Genomic DNA, 5942 nt, shown 5'->3' on the forward strand with positions numbered 1-5942 from the left:
AGTGCAAAGGGTCAAAAGAGTGGAATTAATCACTTTAACCTGCAAGCGACTAATAATATTACCTACTTGATACTAGCCCAAGGAAACACGCGAACGGTGGAGGCACGAAGGAACTACGAGACAAAGGCCGTCGGCAGGGTAAACAGATGGCGCGACTGACTTATTGCCCTTACCCCAGTGCCATCTCGCGAGGCCTCTCGTGAGGCACGCACGGTGCAGCCGCGGTTGCAAAAAGCGGTCGTCCTGGTGGAATAGTCTGTCCGAGAGATATGAAATTCTGCATAAAGGAGGGACGTAATGCAAGTCGCAGTTTATAACAGACGCAGAGTAATCGCGCGACTCGTTTCGTCTTGTTTATTCGACTCTGGCATCAGGAATCGTGGCGGATTGTAATCTACGATTCTCGGGTGTGTACGTCTGGCGAGATGTCGGGAAATTTATAGGGACAGAACTCGTTACACGTAGACCGATAATCTTCTACCTTCGCGATGTTTCTGTGGCGAATTTGAGGGAAGAACGAAGCAAATTTTCCACGCACGTGGGATGTTTATGGGTCGAAATGTCTCGGAGGTAATGAAATAAATTATCACGGATGGAGTATTAGGAAGGGACATTACGGAATGTGAAATATCGACAATTCGAAGTGGACGAGTGGAAGAAGTTCAACGAAAATTTAAAAATGAAATACGTACGATGAAACGAAAGAAATTAGAGGAACTCTAGAGAATCGAAGCAGAGGAAGAAATCCAATTACATTTGGCAAATTGAAGATACCTGATACAGGTTAAGGAGTCCCAGAAATCTAATCACACCGAAGAAATTAAAGAAACCTGATAGGAGGTAAGAAATCAGAGAAACCTGGACTAATCGAACAAGTCGAATCAAAATTAAAAAGTCAAAGCAACCAAATGAGATCACGGATACTAAAGATAGAATAAAACATAAAAAATGAAAGAATCGAAGAAAGAAAATCGGGTAGGCCAATAAAATCCAAGAAGACCTCAACGTAACTTCAAATATCGTCAAATTTCACGTGCATTTAAAAAATTACAAATAACTAATTGACTTAAACCAATAAAAAAAATCTATTTAATAGAAATTAAAAAGTCAAAGAGACTTGATAAGCTTTAAGGGAACCCAATCACGAATTCCAAATAAATCCAAAAAATCATAACCAATTGAGTTAAACCTGCCAAATTTAATAAAAATTATTAAATAAAATTATTAAATTAAATCATTAAATAAAATTATTAAATTCAATTATTAAATAAAAATGAAAAAATTAAAGGAACCTAACCAAAGTAAATATAAAGGAACCCATTAAAATCCAAAACTGCACTGTATCTCAACAAATCTAAAACATTATCCAGCACCGTTTAACCCTGCCTCCAGAAAACCGTACGGATCAAACTAACCTCAAAAAACCATCGTATCACGGTAGAAATTAAATCTATACCCCGTAAGAAACGCAATTAACCGTAAAAAGCGGCGAGACCGCGAGAAATCCATTAAAATCTCGCTAATAGCGCGCGAGCGTGTTAAAGAAAGGCGAAAAACGGGGGACGAACGAGGACGAGTATCGAGGCGTCTGCTCCGGCGTGTTCTACGAGCGGATTCACGCGTCTAATTGATGCCCGGGTCCCGTTAAACGGTCGCCACGAGGCGCACGGGAGAGAAGGAAGAAGTTGGAAAGCGGAGAAAATAGAAGGCGAGGAAGAGGGCGCTCCACGCGTCGTTAATTTCGAGGTTAACCTTTCGCGTGTACGCGCGGCCGGTGCGCGAGACCTAACGGACCAAGGACGACTTTCCGTCTCGCTTGCCACCGATGGAATTCGTGGATTTCAGCGGCGCGTGGGCCCGCTGCCACGTAGCCACGCAGAACCGCTGTCGTATCGTGAGAAATGCGCAGAAAAACGAGCCTCGTTCGCTCCTCCGAGCCCATTACGCTAGATGGACAACCGCCAGTTTCCTCTGCGACCGCGAAATATGCGCGGGAAACCTTGGCAAGAAGCTTTTTGTAATTAGGAGTGCTTTATCGTCGGAAAATGTGATCGTAATTGGTGGGAGAGGATTTTTTCCAGGCCCATTTAACTATGGGAAAATGCAGTTTTTTCGTCTAGCGTAGGTAAGATTGAGGTTAGGTTTGGTATAGAGAGAGGTTGGAATTATGCATCAAGAATGTTAGTAACAGCGTCTACATGAGGTTCGAGTTATGGTTAAGGCCCTATTTTATGTGGTTTTTAATCAAGAATTTATTATGGAACTTTTTTACAGATGATTTATGGGTGAAAAACGTGATCTGATTTTTGCAGTTTTAATGGAGTATCGAAGAATAGGCTCTCTTTTGAGTTTTCGGGTTTGTTATAGACAAGATTGAGGTTAGCTTTTGTATACAGAGTGGTTCAAATTATGCGTTAAATTTGAGTTACAATTACTAATCTATCTTAAATACTTCGTAGCAAAGAATTTATTCTGGAAGAAGATTTCATCGAAGTATGGAAGAATTCAATTTTATGAGCGATCACGAGCAAGATTGAGGTTACGTTTAGTATATAGAGTGGTTCAACTTAGGTGTTAAATTTGAGCTACAATTACTAATCTGTCTTAAATGCTTCGTAGCCAAGAATTTATTCTGGAACGAGGTCTTCATCGAAGTATGGAAGAATTCAATTATATGAGTGACCATTAGCAAGATTGAGGTTAGGTTTAGTACATAGAATGGTTCAAATTATGTGTTAACTTTAAGCTACAATTATTAATCTATCTCAAATACTTCGTAGCCAAGAATTTATTCTGGAAGGAGATTTCATCAAAGTATGGAAGAATTAAATTTTATGAGTGATTATGAACAAGATTGAGGTTAGGTTTAGCTTTTAGAGTGGTTCATCTCAGGTGTTAAATTTGAGCTACAATTGCTAATCTATCTGAAATACTTCGTAGCCAAGAATTTATTCTGGAACGAAGTCTTCATCGAAGTATGGAAGAATTCAATTTTATGATTGACCATGAGCAAGATTGAGGTTAGGTTTAGTATATAGAGCGGTTAATCTTAAATACTTCGTAGCTAAGAATTTATTCTGGAAAGAGAAGAGCAAGATTGAGGTTAGGTTCAATATATGAAATGTTTCGAATTCCACGAAGTACATCAAAATTTCGACAACCATTTTTAATTCGATTTTCTCGATCCTGTTCTCCGCCCTCGTTTTTAAAAATCCTCCATCTTTACCAACCCACTCCATTAAACGTCCATTGCTTTCCTAAAACACCTCACCAGTGCACCTGAAGCGAAGATAAAAACAAAAAGAAGAAAAATCCACATGGTAGTCCGAGACATGGCCGAGCCCGGCGGATCGTGACACGTAGTTCCTGTTCGAGGAAGGAATCGTGTGGCGGTTCCGTCGTTTCCTCGTTAATACGGTCCCAACGGGGGACGATGACGAGGGAGCACGGTGACGAGCCGATGGAATGGGACGAGGAACCGCGGCCGGTGGTAGGTAAGATGAAAACCGTGGTAGCTGTATGCCGTTTGCACGATCCAAGGGGGCAGACGGTGCACACGTCGCATAGAGAGGCTGGAGGAGCCGACGTCTCTCTCCCCCCCCCCCGCCTCTATTGTCCTCCCGGTTGCACGGTGCTCCTCGTTAGGGGATCCTTAACGATCGCTCTTCACCGAGACGGCTCGTGGTTGTCGTCGAAATCGTCGTATCGTCGATCTTAACGAGACTCCTAGTTTATCTGGCGGCGACGAGCGGCGGCAGCACCGTCGCCTCGCCGCCTCGACGGTGCTGCCACGGGGAGCGTGCCTTCTGTCCAGCGGCGTGACGCGACGGCCCGTCTGCGTGGCTGCGCTGATAAATGCGCCGGGTTACGGTACGATTGATACCTGGCTAGCGTTAAATAACGAGAGAATATTCTGTAACGGGTCTCCGGGACCGGTACCGATCCCGAAACATTTATGCACGCCGGTTTCCAGCCGGATCACACGCCGGATAAGGCGTCCTGGCACGCTCCTGATGGCAATCGCGTCCACGTTCTCGGATACCTCGCGATAGTCCGCCTCTGTGTATCCGTGAGCGAGAGAGGGTTTCTTATGCTCGGTTTTATCGCGTGATACGCGTGAGATAATAGGCAAGCAGCCTCGACGAGAAATGTGTTTGTCGGTATGTGGTCGGAAGAATCGGAAGATCGAGATGCGGCTCTCGCTGTGCTTGTCGGGAATTGATGCACGTGATCGAGATGAGGGAGCGGTGTCGGCAGGAATGATATCGGGATGCAGAGGTTATTAAACGTCTTCCAATGTGTTCTTCCATCCTACAATTTTCCGTAATTAAATCCTAGCACGAGGCAGCGTATCTTTTCCTCGAAACCACGTTTTTCGAATTGGTAGGGAAGATATTTCAGAAACTGAGTTACCAATTTACTTGGAATTTAATGTACCTATACTGTGATACGTAGATATATACTAGACGATGGATCTATAAAATCAATGAAATAAATAATTGAAATGGCCTTTTTATATATAAATTAATATGTACAATTTTTGCGAGAAAATCGGCTATTTTTTAGTGATGACATTTTAATAATTATTAACTTTTCCGTATTTTTGAAGCAACGAAATAAATAATTTAAGTGACTTTTTTATATATAAATTAAGACGTACAATTTTTGCGAGAAAATCGGCTATTTTTTAAAGTGATGACATTTTAATAATTATTAACTTTTCCGTATTTTTGAAGGAACGAAATAAATAATTTAAGTGACCTTTTTATATATAAATTAAGACGTACAATTTTTGCGAGAAAATCGGCTCTTTTTTAAAATGATAACATTTTAATAATTATTAACTTTTCGGTATTTTTGAAGATTCGTCGACTATGTTCGTGAAGAGCAAGGAAATTGTTTGAATCCCCATTTTGATGAACAGGTGCTGTCAATTTCAAATTTCGTCGAGACACTACAAATATACTGTTACGATTCCAAATTGCAACATTTTTAAAGATGTAAACAAAATTTTGTTGTACTCACAGTTACTTAATAAACTCTCGAATTTTTCGGAATGATCCGAAATTCCCTAAAATACACACATTTTCAACCTTCTATACTAGGATCCCTTCTTTATCTGTACAATTTACAAAAGACTAAGTAATATCGAATTTTTATAATGAACTTACCGATTAGAATTAGAGTTGCCTACAAGATGGATGAAAATTATAAGCAGCCAGTGCATTATTCGATAAATTTTATTTTGTCCGAAAGAAAATTATTCTGTTGTAAAATCCACAAGTAATAAATGAATCTCATCAACAAATTCTAATTAACACCAGAAGCAAATTATTCAAACCGTGCTTCTGCAATTACTTCACAAAGTAAACCTAACCTAAACCATTCAAAATAAATTTTTGGAAATATCTCACTTTTGTAACTACTCGGAACACATTTTCGTTTTTCACGGTATAAAATTCAAAATATATATTTGAAATATATTCAAAATATATACCAAAAAGAAAAGAAAAAAAAACCACTGACCCCAGAGAAATAATGGCGAAGATGAGGCAGCCACTCGACAATGGCGGATGGCGAGGAGCGAGTGCGCGTTTGAAAAATAGAGAAGCGTTCCGCGGTTTAAAAATAGGTCCGCGGACAATGCGAGCCGCATTCTGCAACGTAATTATCTATTTATTAAGTGCGTCACCGGTGTTCGACGAGGCGCGGAGAACAAAGAGAAGGAAACGAGACGGAGTAACAATGGGCCGATAAGCATCTCGGTGCAACCGAGCGTGCAGAATGCAGCGTGGATCACCGCGTGACCCGTCGTCGGTGGTTGCTGTCATTTCGTCGGACGTCGCGACGACGACGCCGACGAGCACGCGAGATCCACCGACGCGATCCAGGCGTCGGGTAGCAACCAGTGCTCCTCTGTCGCCGATCTCGGACCTCGCGTG

The sequence above is a fragment of the Eufriesea mexicana genome, unplaced genomic scaffold, assembly GCF_001483705.2.
Source record: "Eufriesea mexicana isolate 0111107269 unplaced genomic scaffold, ASM148370v2 scaffold139, whole genome shotgun sequence".
NCBI lineage: Eukaryota > Metazoa > Arthropoda > Insecta > Hymenoptera > Apidae > Eufriesea > Eufriesea mexicana.